Source organism: Diabrotica undecimpunctata, chromosome 7 (assembly GCF_040954645.1).
Source record: "Diabrotica undecimpunctata isolate CICGRU chromosome 7, icDiaUnde3, whole genome shotgun sequence".
Lineage (NCBI taxonomy): Eukaryota > Metazoa > Arthropoda > Insecta > Coleoptera > Chrysomelidae > Diabrotica > Diabrotica undecimpunctata.
Window position 1 is genome coordinate 32703777 of NC_092809.1, and position 23618 is coordinate 32727394.

The 23618-nt window shown below is 32.0% G+C and overlaps 1 protein-coding gene and 1 pseudogene across 1 annotated transcript in view; both read left to right on the forward strand.

Moving 5' to 3' along the window:
- Window positions 1–23618, forward strand: part of GABA-B-R1 (gamma-aminobutyric acid type B receptor subunit 1) — an 881512-nt gene that overhangs the window by 285525 nt on the left and 572369 nt on the right. The gene's annotated exons all lie outside the window — the stretch shown is intronic.
- On the forward strand, window positions 7908–8252 carry LOC140446110 (histone H2A-like; annotated as a pseudogene).

Below are 23618 nucleotides of genomic sequence, written 5' to 3' on the forward strand. Positions count from 1 at the left end.
CAACTTTACAAAACCTTTACAAAGATTATTAGAAACAGGTTAACAAATAAATTTGACGGATATCAACTAGTAGAACAAGCGGATTTAGAAAAGGGTACATCACCTGTGATCATCTATATACTTTGAAAATCCTAATAGAAAAGACTAACGAATACAATCTCCCATTATGTCTGACTTTATAGATTATGAAAAAGCTTTTGATGACATAGGACTGTGGGCAATTTATAATAGTGACGTTGGGTAATGGAATCGAAACAAGACTAGTAAAAATCAACCGAGGCGTAAGACAAGACACAATATCTCCAAAATTATTTACAGCTGCCCCAGAAGATATCTTTGAGTCAATAGACTGGGAAAATAAGGGAATCCCTATTAACGGAAGATACTTGAACCATCTTAGATACGCAGATGATGTAGTACTAATAGCCGACCCGTGGAATGTATTGAATACGATGATTGAGGAGCTACACGCAGAATCCCTAAAAAAAGTACTGAACATGAATTTCAGCAAAACTCAACTAATGTCAAACAATGATGACAAACATCCAAGGACCAGAGATAGAACACGTAGATAAATATACATATCTAGGTCAAAATGTCAAGGTAAGAAAAGAAAATCAGACTACAGAAATAAGCAGACATGTAAAAATGGGATGGGCAGAATTCGGAAGACTCTCATACGTACTTAAAAATAAAAATATACCTCAAAGACTGCAAACCAAAGTGTTTAATTCCTGTATCCTACCTGTACTTACATATGGAGCTCAAACCTGGACATTCACTAAAACAAACATGGAGAAAATCAGAAAAACTCAGAGAGCTATGGAACGACAGATGCTAGGTATCTCACTCAAAGACCATAAAACCAATGAAGACATTCGTAATAGAACAAAAGTAAAAGATGCTTTTGAACAGACAGCTAAACTGAAATAAAAATGGTCTGAAATAATGAACGTCTTAAGGAAGGCCCATAGAATAAAGAAATCGGGAATTGGCGGACATATAAAGCCAAAAGACCACAAGGAAGACGGCAAATGCGCTGGAGCGATGATATTAAAAGAACTGAAAGACCAATGTGAAAACGTCTTACAAACAACAGACAACAGAGATGAATGACGAGAATTAGAAGAGGCCTGTATTCGGCAATCCGAATAGAGAGAATGGCTTAAAAAAATTAATAAATTCTAATAAACATAACTCAAGACCTTTATTTTGAATATAGAGAATTTGAAATTGGCCATTCAAAGAATGACTATAATCTAAAAGGTGAAGTGCGTACGTAGAACCTGTTTTTCTATTATTGAAAGCCATTTTGGGTTCTGTTATACCTTTTTTAAAAGTTTTACTAGTTTGACCGATATAAGTTTTTGATCAGGCACCAGATGCAAGTTTGTATACCCCACTGAGGCTTTTTATTTTGGAGATTGTAAGATTTGTAGGGACTATTTTTAGATAACCGAAACGGCCCTTTCGCTGTCACGACACAGTACTATTTCTCAATGATTGTTTACATTACACTTTTACTGGGGGTTGCTATGTTAAACACTTTTCGATATTTTTCAGACATTTGTTTCAAACTTAAACCATTATGTCGTCCATTTTCGTATGAGTGGATATAATGCTCTGAAACAATTTAATTTGCCTACCACGTGGGGTGTCACTTGTAACAATATATACTTGCTTGTAGGGGGTTGAAAGGGAAAACTGAACAATTACTGGGCTGGAGATAGGGTAAGCAAATAAACTGTAACATTTGCGGACGGCTACTCGTGTTTTGGTTGAAGAGCCGGATCGTGAATAAAGGTTTCTTTATTTGAGGGACTGCGAGGGCTAACTACAAAAAAGGAAATAAAGAAAAATACTTACAGATTTTCCTAGGCAACAATACCCTAGAAGATTCCTAAAGTATTTAAATTGGACGCAGTTTAAAAAAATGCTCTTGCTGGTTAGAAAGAAAGGTTTTTATTTAGTAGAAGAATTTTAAGGGTGAAAATCCTTTTAAAAGACTAATTTTAAACTCCTGGTTTCAAGAGAAACATACCATATTTATTATTATTTCACATAAACAGTTATCGTAAATAAAATTATCCAAATTTATCAACAAACCTTACATTGGTGCTATTTATATCAATTTAAACAATTATTATAAATTAAAAGACATGTCCTAATTTTGATCAACATTACTAACATTGGAGTAAGCAATGATAGAACAATTAACAACATTAATTAATAAAATTATAAAACACAATAAAATACCGAAAGAATGGAGAACGAGCAAACTAATTCTACTACTCAAAAGAAGAGATAAAAAACAGCCAGAAAACTACAGATGTATAAACTTCTTAAATACTATGCTAAAACTTACAACTAAAATTTAACAAGTGCTAATAAATCAGAGGATAAGCTAAGCAGATGAACAACAGGGTTTTCCTAGTGGAAGATCGTGTTCAGATGCAATATTCGTTATAAAGCAAATTATTCAGTAATCACTAGAGTATAATAGACTAGCATATCTGTGTTTGTTTGACCTAAAGAAAGCGTTTGGCAGAGTAAGACTCAAAGATGTAATCCATCTTTTGTATAATAGAGAAATTCCCCTAATTATTATAAAAACTATCGAAAATATCTACCAAAAGAACAAAATGGAAGTCAGAATAGATGGACAACTTACAAAACCTATGGAAGTAGGCAGAAACATAAGACAAGAAGATTCATTGAGCTCCATGCTCTTCAATTTGATCATGAATGAAATCATCAAAACCGTTAACAAAGGAAGAGGATACAGAATGGGAAACAAAGAAATCAAAATACTCTGTTACGCAGACGACGCAATATTGATAGTCCAAGATGAAGATAGTCTGCAAAGACTGGTCCACAGATTTAACATAAGGGCAAAATAATTTAATATGACAATTTCATCTCAGAAAACTAAAACGATAGTAGTCAGCAAACGAGATGTAAAATAGCAATTGATGGCATCAGTATTGAACAAGTAATGGAAATAAAATACCTGGGAATTACACTGTCCAGCTATGAAGACCTGCACAAAGAAGTGAGAGATCAAGTACAAAAAGCAAATAGACTAGCAGGATGCCTTAATAACACTATATGCCGAAATAGACATATTAACGCTAAGATGAAGTCAAGAATTTATAAAGCCAGTGTAAGGTCAATAATAACATATGCCTCAGAAACAAGACTCGACACAGACACAACGCAAAGGCTACTGGAAACAGCAGAGATGAGAGTACCGAGAAGAATTACAGGAAATACGATGAGAGAACGAAAGAGAAGTAAAGACATTAGAAGAAATTGTAACGTGCAGTGTATAAATGAATATGGACACAAAATAGAAAAAAAGGATGAAATAACCACATAAGCAGAATGAAGGAGGCCGCTGTCGTCAAAATAGCAAGAGGTAAGTCACCAATCGGCAGAATTATCGGACGACCGCGCAAAAGTGTGACAACCTTCCATTGAGGTATTAATCCGCCAATGAACAAGCAGAATTGCATATAAAGAGGAAAAAGAAGAAGAAGAAGATTACTTACATTGAGTTTAACCTTTTAACAAAACAGAATTTAAAATTTTGGTTATGTACCAATTGACAGAAAAGGATAATACTGACTGTCATTTGTCGAAGTGAAATATCAAACTTTTCTGATATATTAATTGATTATTAACTTTATTTTAAAGAAGACTAAAATATGACAATTAGCTAATTTATGAAACTTATATTTATTTATAATTTTTTTAATTTATCATGAAAGCAAATTTTAGTTTATTTTACTTAGAAAAATTTATCAAAACTATTTTGCTTCACTGGCTGATTATTTCCTTTTAATTTTCATTTAAAACCATGTGGACCTCTTAAAACCATGAAACCGCTGTTTTTCAGATCCCTCATTCAACAAAACGGTGATTGACTAACTCATTAAACAACGTCTGCCAAATAGTATTTTGAGATTAAATTCACCTCCTTTTAACTCATGGGATTAAACGAGAATTTTGCCAGTTTTTTGAAACTATATCCGAGAAAGATCTTTATTACTCCAAACCAAATCTACTTCTCTTAACTACTACTACACTTTACACTATTTTATAATGACAAAAACGAATAACGAATAACGAATTTTAAGAAAATCCGGACTAAACAATGTAACCGACTGCTTTTGGCAGCGGGTCCGCCGAAAGTGATATCCCATTTACCCAACCTAAGTGGAAATGTTCATATTAATTTGACGCGCAATATTAGGCTGAATCAAGATCAAACGAAAAGCAATTTGTGTTAAGACTAAAAACGTTTATATTATCAATCTCAGTGACCTGTTTTAATATATACGAGGTAAAACTAAAATTCTAGAGCTCTACAGTAAACACTTTTTCCTTAGTTGTAAAAACCATTTTCCCGACGGTTTTAATAATAGAGCACTGTCAATATTAATTTAATATTATACATACTTTATTTATTATTTCAAGACAAGATATACGAAAGAAGAGGGCCAGGTCTAAGACGAACGTCATGGCTTAAAAACCTGAGAGAATGGTTTAACAGATCCTCTGCATCGCTTTTCCGAGCTACCGTTAACAAAATTATTGTAGCCAATTTGATAAACAACTCACTATAATCAAGCAGGCTACAAGAAGAATAAGGGTTAATATTACAGTTAATGACAAACTTTGCGCAATTGCACAACCGTCTAAATTTCGACACTCTTTATTTTGACCAATAACGAAGACTTCGTAGGCGGAGTTTGTTAATACTAAATACAATTATCTCTTATGTAAATTTCTAAAAAATAAACAGACAAATTAATAGATGTAAAACATTCCTAACGAGGATCAGAGTTTTTTCTTCGCTGTGCGTGACTGATTTTTTTGCAAAAAAGGAGAAAACTAGAGAAAAATCGTATGCTTAAACCAAAAATTATTTACACATGATCTTTGTTAACTCGTTTTACGATACCAGCAAATCAAGAAAAATACACAAATCCCCGAAAAGTACATAAAATAAAAGCAAACTGACAGCGACCCGAAGCCAAGGCGTATACCATTTTATTACACTTTTTTCGTGACAAGCAAATTTGAAAGGCCCAATAGTCCAGTTAAAGAGGGTTCTTCTACGGATAAATATCTATAACAGAGAGCAGAGAAGCTGTCCGCTGTTTTTTTACTTAGACGCTCTTTAATATTTTCTCTTAATTGTTCTTCATGGGCCACGATTTTTCGGTAGCACTCCTTTTTATTTTATTTTAATGCCTTTGTTGTCATGATTTGCTTGTTCAATATCTAGTGTATCTTTATACAGGTTGTTGTTTTCTGGGAGAATCCATTTTTTCTTTCTCCTTTCGTAAGCCCATATTGATTCGTTCTGATTTAAAATTTATTGTTTTTTTTTGCTCGGATTATTCATGGTCGTTGTTGCAGTTTCGCAGCTGTGTAAAATATTGTTAAAATATTAACAGAATTTTTGCTAGTTTTTATACAAGATTTTTCTTTCAAAAATCCAGGCACTATCAAACAATAAACGATTGTTATACAATGTTGAAATGAATAGGCCTTTCACTTATACATTGTATGTTAACAAAGAATCGAGGAAAAAGTAGTCTATTTCGTTAAAGTTGCAGATCGCTTGGGTAATTATACACCCACGCAGTGCCTCAACTTGTAAAAATCAACTTTTGTCCCAACCGCCGTTTTTAAATTAAAGGCAATAGTTTCATCGAACAAACAAAACAGTGGTGTCTTAGTTAGGGATGGAGGCCGCTCCGCTATCTTTAATACTGTTTTGGTTCCTGTATGCCGAAGAAGAAGTCCAAGTTCCAAAGGTAAAGTAAATCTACATAATGTGTTATTTAAACTGTTTGCTTCTACATCGAGTACCGTTTACTGCTATATGCATTTTGTTGTTATACTTAAATACGTTTATTTACTGCAAATTCATATTTTTTTGGGCTGAATTCTGTTGAATCTTGTGCCACGATAGAGCAATTTTTATCTTTATTTGTTTATTTGGAACATTTAACTTTAACGGTTATCAGAACATTTTACATTTATTTTGTATAATAATTATAGTCTTACTTTAGTCTTTTCTGTTCTATATACGTTAGTATGTCTGTTTCTATTGATGTTCTTAGCTTTATTTTGTCATTACTTCTCCTATCCATTCTTGTTACTCTGCAGCATCTTCGCAGGTATTCCATCTCTGTTGCTACTATCTTACTGCTGTTTTTCTTGTTTATGATCCAATTTTCAGCCCCATATGTCATAATACTTCGCACTAATGTTTTATAAATCTGTGTTTTTGTCTTCATATTTAGGTGTCTATCCCACCATACTAAGTTAAGTTGTCGGATTGCTGTTCTTGTTTGTCCTAATCTTTGTGTAATTTCTTCCTCTGTTGTTGCCTTTTTCGTGATTATAAACCCCAAATATTTGAATTTATCCTTTCCTTTGATTGTTACGTTGTCATCAACTTGTAGATCTTCTATATCTTCTTTACTTGTAGATAGGTACTCTGTTTTCGCGAGGTTATTATCTAGGCCAGCCTTGGTATATTCTTCTTGTAGTTTCTTCATCATGTAGTTGAGGTCGTCTTGGTCTTGTGCAATCACTGCTTGATCGTCTGCAAAGCTTAACGTATATAGATATTCGTTCCGTACCGGTACTCCCATGCCTTCGCATTTTCTTTTCCATGTGGTCAAGGCTTTCTCTAAGTATATTTTGAATGGGGTTGGAGATGTGGAGCAACCCCGCAGAAGCCCTTTTGTTGTGGAGAAGCATATATATATATATATATATATATATATATATATATATATATATATATATATATATATATATTGTATACAATATTATCCTATCCACAATTCGTATTATAATAATATTTAGTTATGAACAGCTGTGTTTTTACGCTACTACATTCACCGTTTGGTAAAGCATTTGTCACGCTTATTTTAATTGGTATATATAACTTTTTGTCTGTATGTTATTTATTTATTTTATTTACTTTCTTTAAATATAGTTTATTTATAGTCCTCTTGTTTTTATTTGTTTATGATAACATACATACCCAAAACAAAAGGGAGACACCAGCGAGTTCTAGATTAAACATAGACATTCTCCTCCCTTTATGATGGTTGCACTTGTTATACAGAAGTCATCGTTTATGTAGAAAGCAACTAGGAAAGGGTAGAGATACGAATGCTTTGGGTTTGGACATGGTTTTCCCGGAGATGAGAGGCTAAAGAAATTCACGAGCTCGCATGAGCAAGTTTGCTATTCCTAAAGTATATCTATCCCCTGCCAGGATTGCAGAGAAGTATCTCCCGCTACTCCAATTTTCATTTATATCCCTAAATATCTTTCGAAGTATTTTTTTTCAAAGATATCAGTAGTTTCTCGTTGTTTTGGGATTACGCACATATTTCATATACGTATTTTTAATGCGTCACTTGTATTGTTTGCTAAATTTACTAGGTATCCAAGATATGTGAATTATGTGACTTCTCCATGTCCTAGATATTTTTAAAGTAAAGAACATTTTCTTTTTTTAACGCACAAGCTTATATGTTGTGTTACGTTGTTAGTTTTGTTAATTTAACCATCTTAGATCGGATCTCAAAATCGATCATTGCATTATATAGTGCAGTTCTTTTAACACTGTCATAAGCTGTTTTAAAGTCAACCGTGTATTTATGTTATATTCTATTGACGTTATAATAATACTATTATAAATTTGAAAAAGCAAATTAATTGATTAAAATCAATCACATCGAATTAGAAAATGTCTAGACTGTCAAATACTTTACATATCTAAAATTTTTAGTGCCATTTGGTTTACTGTTTTACATTAGTATTTACGTGATTTTTAAGGAAAATTAACGCAAGTAAAAATTTAAAACATATTTGGACGTGGTATAGGAGGCAAAGTTAAGAAAAAAGCAAAATCCCGATCAAATTGTGCTGGTTTATTGTTTTGGTAGATCTTATTCATGGTTTATTAAGGAAAGGAAATTATGCCAAAAGAGTTGGTGCTAGAGCTCTTGTATACTTGGCAGCTGTTATGAAATATCTAGCGGCTGAAATTTTGGAATTGACAGGAAATGTAGCGTGAGATAACAAGAATATAATATAAGAATACAATATAATCCCTAAACATTTACAGTTGGTTAGTTACCATCGCCCAAGGTGGAATACTGTCCAATATAAAGGTCGTATTATTACCCAAGAAGACCGAAAAGAAAGCTTAAAAGCTGTAATATTATCGCTTTTTATACAATTCACAACTTTTTATCATCACCAAACTCGCATTTACTGGACTAGAAGCACAGTAGGATATTTTCGTAATGAAAGAAAACCAAGAAAATACCATAATTGTCTCTAATTCAATTAAGCAGCTTCTTTTGCATTACAAGCATGACCATGACTAAAATTTTTTGAGGAAGACAAATTAAATAAAAAACAAGACTGTTAAGAAAATCCCGAAAAATATAAATTGAAATTGAAATTATGCTGGGACTGCGTCAAAAGCAGGTTTGGCTTTACCCTTTTTTTAACGATATTTACGAAGAAAAAAAATGGAAATCAAATATAGAAATAATAATAATACTACATTAATAATACTCACTATTTATAATTTGAAAACACCGTGTTTACAACTCAAAATACTTGTTACCGAGCATACTTATATATAAATATTGTTTATAGTCTATCTCGGCAAATATCCAAATCGAAATTTCCTGTGCCTTGAGCATATTTGATGCGACCATGAACCAGCATTTCCATTTATTTGCTTGTATTTTCTAGCCGCTTTTCATTTGTATAATTACCGTTATATCCGCAGCACTGGTACTGGAACATGATTCAAAATATGTTTAATATTTGTACAACCTTTTAAGGTTTTATTTTAAAATGAACTTTTATTTAATTAACGACAGAAGTATACTTGTTTTATTAAAAAAAAAACAGATTCAATTAATGCGGTAATGAAAATATGTCATTTTTAATACTGTTATATATTTTTTATCTTCTTCTTTAAATGTCGTTTCCCAAGCATAGGTTGGATATCATCATCACCATCTCTACTCTATCCACAGTTGGTCTGATGAACCTTGCTCTTAACCGCATTTATATAAAAGATCCCGGCACTTTTCTTCTGTAAAAGTGGTTTTAGTTAAATTGGCTAAAACTTTGCAGAGAGGTAGCTTTAGTCATACTAAAATCAAAAGCTATCATTGCGTCAAGACACAGAAATCACTTGTTTCTAGGTTACAGAGGTACAAAGTGTCGATTTTTAGTCTTTTTGAATAATACATATTTGTAAAATATACAGAAATTTAGTGAATACGTGTAACTAACTTCTTCTTTGACAACTATGTTTCATCCACCATCTTGCGCCAATCTAATCCAGTGTTTGCCTGCCACTGCTCTTATGTCATTTACCCGTCTTTTTTAGGTCTTCCCATGCTTTTTGTTGTCGTCCTTAGTCCTAATTCTAGAATTCTCCGTGTCCACCTGTTGTCATTATATCGGGCTATGTGACCTGTCCAGCGCCATTTCATTTTTGTAATTTCTTCCACAATATCCCTAATCTTCGTTCGACGTCTTATCTCGGTGTTTCTAATCTTGTCTCTTAGTGATATTCCAAGCATGAATCGTTCGATTGCTCTTTGCGTTGTTTCTAATTTTTTAGCAGATTTTTTGGTAAGGGCTACTGTCTCCAAGCCGTAGGTACAAACTGGTAGTATGCATGTGTTTAACACCTTTTTCTTTAAGTTTACAGGAATGGAAGAGTTTTTCAAGATATATACTAGTTTGCCTAAAGCGCCCCATGCCAGTTGTGTTCTTTTTTTAATTTCAGCATCTTGATTTGGTTTTCCTAGTTTGATGACATTACCTAGATATACATAATTTTCAACATTTTCTATGGTATGATTTTGTATTGTTATATTTGTCTGGTCTCAGTATTTTTGTTTTACTGTAATTCATTTTTAAGCCTACTGCTCCTGAAACTGCATTTAATTGTTGTAACATATCATTTAGTTTTTGGATATTATCGGCTATTAAAAACTATGTCATCTGCGAATCTCAAGTGGTTTAAGTATGATTCCTCGACGTTGATACCCTTGTTGTTTCATTATAGTTTCTTAAAAATGTCTTCTAGAGCAAGGGTAAATAGTTTGGGAGAGATAGTGTGGCGTTTTCATCCTCCTCCTAAGTGCCTTCTCTGTTGAGGTTGGCGATCAATATGGCAAATTTCATATGTGTTTTTAATTATGTTAGTGTATCTTGAATCTATACGTACATTTTCTAGAGATTCAAGCACTGCCCATAATTCGATGGAATCGAATGCTTTATGGAAATCGACGAACGCCATATGAATTGGAACAATATACTCGGTGCAATTTTTCTATCAGTGTTCTTACGTGGCAAGTGGCCTATGGTACTAAAATTATTTCTGAATCCAGCCTGCTCGATAGGTTGATAGAAATTGAGCTTATGTGTTAGGCGGTTGGTTATGATTTTAGTTAGTAATTTATACAGATGTGATAGCAAGGATATTGGTCGGTAATTCTCGATATTTGCATTGTCTCCTTTCTGGAATAGTAGAATGACTTCGGAGTTGTACCATTGTTAGGAATCTTTCTCTCATCAATTACTTTATTAAATAAAATATATAATACCTATTCCATTTTTCTGCCACCAATTTTCAACATTTCAACTGTAATTTTATCCTCTCCCGGACATTTATTCGTTTTTAGTTAAATTAGGGCCATTCTTATTTCATAGTCGGTTATGTCCGGTATTTCTTCTGAGCCGGTGTTAATTATTGTTCGTTCAGTATGTCGTTGTTGTGGTTGTGTATTTACCGAGTATAATTTAGTGTATAATTTTTCAATGGCCTCGCTTATTTCCTTTCTGTCTCGGACGGTGAAATTTTTCTCATTTTTTATTTCTATGATTTTTGTTATGCAGCTTGTTTTTTGCTTTCAGTACTTTCATATTGCAGTTATCCTGTATTATATCTTTTATTAGTTTGTTAGTATATTTTCTATGATCGTTCCTAATTTCTTTCTTCACGTTTTTGTTTAAACTTTTGAAGCTGTCCGAAGTTCGATCTGTTCTGTTTCGTCTTTCTTTGAGTAGTTTAATTGTATTAGGTTGGAGTTTAGATGTTTTAGCTGTTTTTATGTTTGAGCATATTTTCTTAACCGATGTTGTCATAGTTACTTTTATTTTATTGACTAGTCCGTTTGTATCCATTTTGTTTCAGTGTCTCTATTGATTTTAGTCTTGTGCTTAGTTCTTTTTGATATTCCGTTTGTTTTTGAAACAGGACATCGGTGGTTGGGTAACTAACTTCAGTGAGTGATTTTTCATGAAACATAATAGCAGTGTGATATTTAAACGTATACCCGCAAATGCTTCCTTTTCCAAGATTCAGCATGTTGAAATTTTTCTTACAAACTAACGATTTATTCATTGCCCCGAAACTAGTTGAGATATGCAAATGGAATTTATATCTAGGAATTTTATTTTCATCATTGGCGAGCATTTGGATAAAGGTCTCAAACTGAAAAAATATTTTATTTTGCCAGTCTTAAGTTTGAAAAAAGGAAAAGGTAAATTTTTCTAAATACTATGTTATGAGGTAGTTTACTTTAAAAATAATAAGTATTTCGATCAATTGGTAAAACATTTAAGTACACAAAAATAATTCGAAATTCAACACTTTCTCCGATAATTTTATTTGAATGTTGGATACAGATTAGTACAACTCTGTAAATGTCTCTCTGGGTGTCTGTGTTACAATAGCTATCAATATCGGATTACCAGTAGGTCGGTTTTTAAAATTTCGCGTAGATCTTGTCCCTCACTATAATAGTATATTAAAGTATAAGTGGATATTGAGGTCTTTAAAACACGCGTGAGCCGGAGTGCTCGAAATAGAGCGAGTGTTTTAAAGACCAGTTATCCACGCATATTTTATGCTATTTCTTTATTGGTACACTTTGAAATCATGTATTATTACTACAAAAAAGTTGAAATAAGAGCTAATAACAGCTAATAATGTAAAATTGTTGAATTTGTGATGTACATCAGTATACTTTCCGTTGTTATGGAAAAACAGAATATGGAGAATATAGAGAAAAACAAAACTTAATTTGCAATCCTTCACATCAAATTAATTGTTATTACTTTGCAAATTGTTATTATTGCTTAAAAGAAAAATGAGACGAATATTTCAAACATTATTGGGAGTGCCATTAATGGAAGTACAACCCCATTGGCTCCCGAGAATGTGGGCAGTATTAAATTGAACAGCATTTTCTCTGATTTAAAAAACGGAAATATAAATATTTCAAACAATACCTGTACTTTTCACATTCATTTAAAAGATTAATATTTCCAAATATTTGAATAAAGCTTTTGAAATATTTGTTAGTAATATTTTACTCATATTTTATTTATTTGACATTACAAGTAATGTAATCGTGTAAGGTCAGATAAATATTTAAAACTGTTGATGTTGCCCTGGTAACTTTAAAACACGCGCGTTTTTGAAAGTCGAATTTAAACATGCGACGGCGTACTTTAAATAAGCAAAATGGGGTACCAATAAAAAAAAATAATATGTGTCTAAATTTTTAATATTAATGGATTAGATAAAATTAAATTATAAGAAGAATTTTTTACCAAAAAACAAAATTTGTTTAATTTATTATTAAAATCCACAAGGAAAATAATTCCTGCATCTGGCTGTATACCACGTATCACAAAAAGAGGTTAATCTTTGTATATGGGTATATTTTAAATAAATAAATACCTAAAATAAGTATAAACCATTTAATTAAAGCAAACGTGGTTTAAAATTTTGACTAAGGTTAAAAAAAAAAGCAAAATGGTTATACTTACAGGTTACCATGCCTGAGCCACCAAAACATTTGGGTAAAAACCCTTTAAAATGTATTATGTTACCAAAGATTGTACATGATGTTGATAATATTTTTTGATGTTTAATATTTTAATTAAATTTTACTTTAGGTAACATACACCCATGCTTTAAGTGAGTGCCAGTGTCCGGAGAGTAAACCTCTTCAAACGGACTTCAGCTGGTAACTGATTGATAAGATACCCATGAACGGTGTCAAAAACAAAATGTCAATGTACCATGAAACAATATTAGTTAAACATAGCATTACTACAGCCAAAAGATTCAAAACTTTGATGATGTTAAAATGATAACAGCAATCCAGGTGTTGGGATTTAAAATTTTTTTTAATTATTTAATATTGGATATAAAAGAGGTAAAATTACTGATGTTGTTAAAGGTCATGTTTAAGAGAATGACGTATGCATTAGGCAGCTTATGTTACTCTTTGTCGTATGGAGTGTGGTCTAAAAAGTGTAATTTGTGACAAATTAGCTTAAATATATAGAATTGTCCTTTTATGTTGCTCACATCTAGGACAAGGAAAATTGAATAGTATATATTTGTAGCTAATGTAAGACTTCGTATTTAAATGAAATTGTTTAATACTGCTCGTATGGTAAAATAAGTTTAATATAAGTGAGTCCAATAGATTGAGAAAAGGGATTAAAAATCTTCCGGCTGAAGGAATTAAAGTTATAACATATGGAATTAATTTAAATTTTTTTAATTTATTATTGTTTGTATTTTGAGAACGATTTCCGAGGTGGAAATTGAAACGTCAAAATAAACTTATTTTATAGTAAAATTGTGGCTTATTTCCAGTAAAAATAGTAAATTCAATTACAATGATTGCAGCAACAATACAGTATTCCATTTTGTTAAATACTTTTCCATTTGGATTTCTAATATTTCGAAATTTATTTACACGCAATAAAGAAATTCGGAATCAGTCACTTAATTTCAGACCTTAGTAGTATAATTTTCTAATGAAGGTTGTCAATTCTTCTGAATTTTAAACACTGAGTAAGCTGATATACACTTATACAAAACCCAAAAGTCTCATCATAACGTGACATGCTGTTCGTGCTTATCTTTTCCGATAAACTCGATGGAAAAGCGCGAAACCCAGCAACAAGGAAAGTCGAGAGTACTCGAAATCCTGCTGACGTTTCAGTTTGTATTAAAGTCTTTTCAAGGCTAATCTTGATTAAGCTTAAAGAAAGATATTAACTTCATGAAGAAAAATACTCAGACGGGAGAACACTTTAAAAATATATATAATATAAAATGGTACATGAAAAACCTCGTTAATGGGGCTTGACCGAAAATTATTTCATAGTTTATGTAACAAAAACAAACGTTTTTATTTTTTTGTAAAATTACTAACTTGATCAATTTTTGTATTACCTAAATAAACTAAATTGCTATGTCAATAACAGCTATTTAGAAGGGTTGAAGAAAAAGATCAGGACCGGTGTTTGTAGTATATGTTCTGTCACAAGATTTATATATAGAATTTTGTGAAGTTGACTAAAAAATAAAAAATAAGAAAACAACTTTACTGACATAAAGTCTTTGTTTATTGCTGGTAAAATATTCAAAAAATTGTCAATTTGACATTAACGTTTTGTTTAATTCTAACCTAGATTAAGTAAAAATGTTAAAATGCCACGACTGATTTGACACAAATGATTTGACTAATGAGGAAATGAAATACAATAATTTATGTTTGGACAAAAATAAATTCCTGTAGCTTTGCTACAGCTAACATGCTTTGCTAACATGCTACAAACATGTTAACTTACGAAATGCTCTATTATTTTATGAAACAAATTATATCAGAGCGACAAATGTATGCATAGGTATTTTACGAACGAGCAAAACAGCACTGGTTATTACGGCCCTCGAGTTTCATTATTAAACCAGATGTTAGATATTTTTAGTTTATCAGAATTATAAAATATTACAGTACGTGCCGCGTAACATGCAAGTGACTGTCTTATAATTAATTGACTTTTTTTTGTGTACATGGTACATTTCGAGAAATAGTCCTTTTTTATAGTTGTTTTCTAGATCCAAGATCTTAACGTCTAATTAATTAAATGTATTGTCTGTTGTATTGGAATGGTGTGCAACTAAAGAAAAAGATTTTCCGGTATGCAATTATCTTTGTGTGTCGTTATTCTTTCTTTTAACTACTGCAATGTTTGCCCTATATATTGCCCATCACATTCCAGACAAGTAAGTTTGTAAATGAAAAGACTCTGATTTACAAGCGGTATATTATATTTAGCTAGTATGATTTTGGGAGTTCCACTGACAACTTAATTATATTGTTCATCATCATCATCATGGCTTATTCACTCCTGGCGGAGTGTTTGCCGCCCTTTTGGGCTCTCTGATTCATTTATTGCGGAGAATCAGTCCGCTGTTGTTTTTTTAATATTATAGCAGCGTGTGTGACTTGGCCCTGTCTACAATTTTCCTCCATTCTTTCCGGCCCTTACAGCGCTCCTTCCAATTGTAGATTCTCAGCTTCTTTATGTCTCCTAAGACTTGATCTCTCCATCTTGTTTTGAGTCTCCCCTTTGGTCTCTTTGTTGTTGGTCCCCATCCAGTTAGAGTTAGTTTAGTTTAGCGTAGAGTCTGGGTTAGCTCTTTCTGTGTGTCCCAGCCACCTGAGCCTTTGCGTCTTCACGAACTTGATTATGTTTTCACCCTCGATGACTTCTTTAATTTCTTCATTGGTTAATCTTCTAAATTCGCCTACACTTATCCTCACCGGTCCCATTGTTCGTCGAATTATCATTCTCTCTAAGATTTCCAACCTAAAATTATATTGTTAGTTAAGCCTTTTATGTAGGGTAACGTTTGTCGATAATGGGATCTGTTGGTATGATTTGATTACCCGTCATATAAATCTAAGTTGTAAATTAGTTGCTTGAGAAGTTTACTAGGATAGCCGTTATTCAAAAATATGTTGTATAATGTTTTTAAATCATTTTGTAAGAAAATATCATTGCTAATGTGCAAAATTATATTCTTCAAATCAACAACAGTGTTATATTTTTGACTTTTTTAGTGCTGAGACAAATAATTTATAAATTTTATACAGTCAGTTAGTTGCCTGATACAAGTCCAAAATAATCTCATTATCTGATGTTTTTATCACCTTAGTATCTAAAAAAGGAACACTTTGTTCTTGTTCAACCTCAACGATAAATTGTGGTGTTTGTGAAATCCATTGAAGATATCCAGTGAAGTTTGAATACTGTCTTTGCAGATCACAGTTATCACATCATCCACGTATTTGTACATGCACGGTAACTTGAACGGTAGTCGTGAAATTACTATATTGAATAGATAATCTAAAACTATGGAGACTACAATGGGAGAGCCAAATATTTGTAAGTAAAAAGTTTCACCAAAAGAAAAGTATTATTAAAAAAATAAAATATTTAAATTTTTACCTAGTTGGTATTTGGCTCTACCCTAAGTGCCAATTTTTATTCTAAAATTTTACTGATTAATGTAAGAGAAAAGTTCGTGAAAAGAGATACCGCATACATGGATATAAGTACATATTGTTACGTTTTTCTGTGGGTTTAAGGATTAAGTGAAATACATGTAACTAAACTAATTTTATTTAAACCATTAAATACATAAAAACAACTATAAACTCACTAAATAACAAATTATGTCTCATTAATAATTAAAGTACATTACTTTACTTACGATAGTAGCATGAAAAACTAAACTTTCTAGATTGTACGTGTCTATCACACTGAAAGTCGAGTCAGAATTTTCAACCGAAATTCTAGGAAGATCGCGTGTGACAGTTGAAACAACACATGACTTAATTAACAATTACTTGTCAAAAATGATAAAATAATTTTAAATATTCAATAAAGGCTTTGTTTGCCATTTTTCCTCCAGTTGGGAGATGCGATTATTTCGTTTTTAAAAATATGTGTAGTTCCATATCAATTTTATTATACACTAAGAGATACTGTCGACATTAAGGTAAAATTAAAAATAACATCTTTAATTATGATATTGTAAAGAATGTTTTTACATTACAGCAAGTTCTGATGAAGCCCAAAATTATGTGGCGAAAGCTTAATAAAAGACACTCACTAAGAAGCATCCGTTTTTATTGCTTCCTTAGTATTGGGTCGTTACTGGTTTCCTTCAACTGTCTATATATATATATATATATATATATATACATGTAAACAAATAAAAACTTGTAGAAAAAGCTTACTGTTGCTCTGATGAATTAAAAGCCTAATATATGGCGTTGGAGCACAAATATTAGTAAAATCTTTCGTATTTGAATTGGTATCAATAGAGTGATTTAAGTGTTATGTCGGTCTCCCCAGCTCTTCAGTCAACCCTGGTTGATACAAATTTACACTCAAAAGGTCTAACTAACGTCTCCAAAATCTTTCCTATTTCAGTGGTTAGCGCATAGAGATTTAATCTGCTGTGATGGCCATGTACGAAAACGATTTAGTATTACCGTTTTCTGTTCCTCCGTGCTATTGAAATGTGCAAACGATTGAAAATTTCAGCATTTTAGAAGAAACTTAGAAACCAAGAGTTTCTTTAATATGTAAAAAAACACGTCAATTTGTATTGCAAGGGGGATAAATTTTTATGCAAAATTCATGCCCTTAAATGTTGTAATGATTATTTTGCCTACCACATTAGAATCATTATAGGGGGTTGAAAATTGTGGACAGAAATTATTGGAGTAGAGATAAGGCAAGCAAAATAAACGAAACTCTTGCGAACGGCACTCAGGGTTTATTTGGAGATCTGGGTCGTGGATAAGTGAATGGCGAGGGGGTTGGATTGGGGCAACTACAAAGATGAAACAAAAGAGGTTAGAAACTTTTTTTAAAATCAATGAACAACATGGTTTAGAAAAAAAGTTTAGAAAAAAAAACAGACTTACTATGTCCTATCCGTTTACAAATTCTAGAAGTTTGAGATACTATAAAACTTACAATTGTTAATGAGAGATAATTTGTAGCAGAAATAAATTATTACAAATACAAAAATATCTTTTTAAGTGAAACTATGCATAGAGGTTCCCCTTTAAAAAAAACAACAAAGTCTCAAATATGGTTAGATATTTACCAGATATCAAAAATAGTGTTAGCTGTTAGCTGTCATTAGATGTCAATACTAAATCTTAAAACGGAGAACAAATAAAATGACAGCTTACCCACATCCTAAGATCTACAATTTTAAATATTAAAATTTCTTAAATTGTTATGAAAGCAATTATTATTAGAAAAAAATGTCTATTTTTACTTTAAAAGTTCAAACAAAAAAAGTTACCTGGGTTTCACTAACTGTTACTTTTACTTTAAATTTCTGAGGTTGGGAACTGGAATTGTACTCTCTGCCATACGAACAACAAACTGCATCTCACACTGCGAATTATATTCTGAAACGGCTTCTTAGGACACACAAATTTGAGATTGAAGTTGGCACTGGACACAAACTTCAGACTCGGCTTCTTAAAAAAACTGGAACCATGTAGGTATTTTTAAAATTGTTGTAAACGCCGTTTTACAAATATCTCAGATGAGAGACGGCTTACAAATAAAAAAAAACAGTGATTACTCGTCCAAAATTGACACATTACATTGAATTAAAATCACTTTTTGGAACAAATTTGCCGGTTTTTTTCCGACTAAACTAAACACCTCTGCTTTCAATAGCCCATCTTCCAAGCCTCACTTTTAACTGTAACTACACATTTAAATTAACACTGCTACATATTTTCCACGAAAAGGGACGAAACAACGGAAAACTTTACAAATTTGACGCAAAATTTGGACCAACACTGAAGCTAGCTGTCCCTAATAGCGACCTCAGTGAGAGTGATGTAATTATCTTTGAAATTTATTCTATAAACAAAACATATAAACGGGAATATTTATTTGAAGCGCAGAATATTAAGCGACTTAGATCAAAAGAAAATACCAAAGAAATACGCGTCCGTGATATATTAACAAACTGTAAAATGTGTTTATATCAACTCGGCGACGCAAAAATAATTAAAATCACTTTTTGGGTGTTTTAACGTATACGAGTGGATTTCAATATATACCAAAGAATTTAAAAATGTTACAATGTAACCCCTTGCTATCCAACATCAACTACAGCTTTTTTTATATAGTGTGGTCGAGTGGCACATCATTTAAAAGGCATTTTTTCTTCTCTACACGACACTCTGTTTTTTATAACTTTGGGAATAACTGAAATTTTGGATTTAACTAATTTATTAGTTGAACACAGTAATAACAAAAAACATAAAATTTCATCAAAGTAACCAATTAAATGTTCGAAATGTCATCCTGTTACCTCAATAATGTGTCAATAATTGGCATTCTGTCACAATTTTTTGTCGCAATTCTGCAAGATCTGCAAGATCTGATTGGCGTATATTTTGGATTTTAGGTACCCCCACAAAACAAATCCAAATGCGAAAGATCTGGCCGGCCAATCTATTGGACTCCTTCTGCCAATCCAACGCCCTGGAAAACGTTAATTTAACAATTGGCTTACGCATAAATCATAATGTGGGGTGTCCGTCCTGTTGGAACGGTAGTTCATCCTCTAAAAGATTATTATTAGATTTCAATGTGTCAGTAATAAGCGGATCAATAACGTCTGATAACAAATTTAAATAAGGTGTTCCGTTGAGATTTCCTTCAAGAAATTACGGTCCAATAACATGATTCCCTAAATTGCCAGCACATACATTTAATTTCTAAAGTGTTCAACATATATTGGACAAATACACCAATATCTACATAGAAGGGTTGTTGGTGTACATGGATTAAACACAACAGCCCTAGCCAAACATTTTCTAGAAAATAGCCATTCTTTTGATTTTGAAAATGTACAAATTTTGGAAAAAGAACAAAATTACAACAAAAGATGTATATTGGAGATGATTTACTTAAAAAAAAGAACCAAATTCTATCAATAATAAGACTGACATCAAAGATCTGTCCAATTATTGTTGTACATAATGTTACAACCATTATTCTGCTCCTTTGATATGGTTAGTCGTATTAAAAGGATTTTCCCTTTTGCATAATTTTAAAAAGTTGGAAAGTAATAATAATGTTTAATAATAAGCATATAAAACGATAAAAAAATAAAAGAAGCGATCATTTCTTTATATTAAAAACCTCCATCCATTACTTAATCGAAATTAATCAATTGCTAATAACTTACTCTACATCTGTCAGTTAATTTCATGGAAACGACCAATAAATCGATCATACCTGAAGCAAAATGACTTAAAAGGTAATCGTATTATGGAAATGCGCAATGATTTAACACTTAATCAAATATATATCGACGTCTCACAGGCAGTCATGAATATAAATGCCTAATATTTCAGCGATTAGATAACTGGCGTGTGCGTATATTGATCCGGAACTAGTGGTGTTATTAAAGCGGCCACACAAGTTCTATCGGGTTAGAATACATACACACGTAAAACAACGGTCACATAATTGAACGTAAAAACTTCCGCTGTGGTGACAAATTTTCGAAAATGTATTGCTCATTAATGAAGCAAATCGGATACCTCAATACTAGATATGAAATTACCATTGCGAATTTCGTACTTTGTTCATTCAATAATTCACAGAGGTATGGGGATTAGTTTCTAAATTTATATACGGGTTTATAATAAATGTGAAGAGAAGACATGAGAAAAAACTGTTACTTTCTTTTGAAAAAACTTAGGTTCTTTGCAAACTGCATCTTGGTATAAATCTTAAACTACGGATAACAAAATGTTACATACAGTCAGTCCTACTGTACTGACATAAACCTTAAAAATAACAAATCTGAATAAATTAGAAGCGTTTGACATGTGGCCCTATTGACGTATTTTTAAAATACCATGGGCCTCAAAAGTGCACAACGAACAGGTCCTGCGAAGAATCCACTGTGACAGTAACCTTATTAATAATCAAATTAACATAGCTCTTAACGACTTAAGATAAGTATCTATTGCGTAATTCAAAGTACCTACTATATTTCTGTATATTTTATTATCAGCACTTAGGTGAGAGAAAGCCAAACATTAAAAAGAGTCACAGTACGGGAAAAGGTAAGTTTGAATAAGTGAATTATAAATAATTTTTGGTACATTTTTATTTCCTGTTATTGTTTTTATCTATTATAGGGCTTACAGATGTCTACCAAAGTAGTTGATATGCATTTAAAAATATGCAGTTTCTTTAAAATAAAAATAAGTTTCGAGAAACACAAAGCACTGTAACTATTATTAAATTACGAATTACGCATAATTATCTTGCCATAAAAGTCGATGTTGGGTTTTATAGGTTCCTTCTACAAGCGTTCCTTTAATTTCTCTTTTCAAAATTTCACGTGGCGTATACAAAGTGGAAGATGTGGAACTTTTTATACCTAGATAAGCTACTGCCATTATAATTAATTCAGCCTTCCTCCATTGGTTTTAAATTAATAATAAAGTGCGTATGGCAGAGCAAGTGCTCATGTGTACAATAAGAATTTGAACTTCTTTTGTATCATTAAGAAAATATCAGTAAACAATGGGTACAACAAACACAATAAATAAAATTTTAAAATAAAAACTACATAAGAAAGCCCTGAAATTAGTATTTCTAACACAAGAGAAAAATCCCAGTACCTTATGCTCGATTACATATACAGACAAAATATTAACAAAAATAGCAAAACATTTAAAAAAGAAAGGAACAACACTAGCTTTTAAAACGAACAAAAACTTGGGCAAATATATTAAGAGCACTAAGAGTTAGAAGAAAAAGCACTTACACAGTGGTGTATACAAACTTAAATATGGCGATTGCCCAAAAACTTACAAGAACTTTTATCAAACGTACATATATAAAAGCTTGTAGCAGCTCCTTCTGTCTCTAGTTTCTTTCCTCCAATTTTGTATCTTCTTTTCTTGCAGATCATGTATTCATGTATTCATGTATTTTGTTTTAGCGGCCTCTAGAAGATTCTTAGCTACTTTTCTAATCCTTTTCTACTCCTGGCCAAAAGTACAACATCATCAGAATAGGCTAGATACTGGTGACTCTTATTAAATATTGTTCCGGCTCTATTCATATTGCTGTCTCTTATTATCTTTTCAAGGGCCAAATTAAACAGCGTGGTGGATAGAGGATTTCCTTGTCTTACACCTGTCTTTATTGGCTCTAAAGTATTGGCTCTTCTTTCCATTAATCTTAACTGCGCTTTTAGTGTTCTGAAGCTTTATATGTACCAGTCTGATCTTAGATGGGATTTTGAACTCCTGTAGTGCCTTCATCAGTTTTTAATAAGCACCCTTAAAATCCACAAAGGGTCGGTATGTCGTATTCATATGCACCAGAGAGAACTTGTTTTAGCATAAATACATGGTCACTAGTTAATCGATTTTTTCTAAAACTAGCTTGATAGTCGCCCAATATATTTTCTGTGTATTACCATCAATATGCAGCATATATACTGCTGAACTTATAGCAATTTTGAAGGGCATTACTTGGTTAATATCAAATAATTTACGAGAGGGGGTAATACTAACTGATTAAGTCAGCGTTGGAGTCAATAAAAACCATACAATTTGAAAGAATGAAATGCCCTATATTATGCAATTTAAAATAATTGATAGCAGAATTAAATATAACATTTGTATGGGTCAAAAGCCATATAGGTATACTAGGTAATGAAAAAGCTGATAGTTTGGCCAAGGAGGCAGTACAAAACAGAGTTCATTGTAATATTTGTACAATACGTGACATCTCTAATTTGATTAAAAATAAAATAATGTTAAAATGGGAACGACAGTGGGAAAACGTTGTAGAGAACTCACAAAATACGTATTTTAAAATACATCCAACCCTACCATCTTCACCCCAATATATTTTCAACTATTCTACGTCAAAATTCTTTTCGGCAAGTGTTTTTCGACCTAAAACAAATCATGGGCGATTTCCATCGCACCTTGCTAAGCTGGGCATTATACAGTCATCGGCCTGTAGTTGTGATCAGAACTCTTACGGAGATCTCAACCATATATTCTTCGGTTGCAAGAAACATTTAAAAAAATCAGATGATTTAATTCGTAAACTAATTAAAATGAAATATTTTCTTCCATTAAATCTATCACACATTTTATTAACTGCCAATAGAAACACTTTAGAACTTCTAGTAAATTTTATTAAAGAAGTAAAAATAGAAATTTAAAGCAGCATAACCCACAACTTTGTATTCATATTATAAGAAAAGTTCTGTATACAACTTTCTGTGGCAAATAGACTTGATTCCGTGCCAGTATCCTTCCACACACACATATTTTCTGTGTACACTTCTATTTTTCTTTTTAGTATGGTTGCCAGTACTTTGTATGTGACATCCAAGAGTGCTATTCCTCTATAGTTATCACAACTTCACAGATCTACCTTCTTATGTATTGTATACTTGCACCACTCTTTAGGTATTATTTGCTCTTCCCAAATATGACATATTAGTTTGTAGCTTTTTTCTCGTAGATAGTCTCTTCCATATTTTAAGTTTTCTGCTGCTATCCCTTTCTCTCCAGGGCTTTTATTGTTTTTCATCGCAGTTAAAACTTCCTCAACCTTAT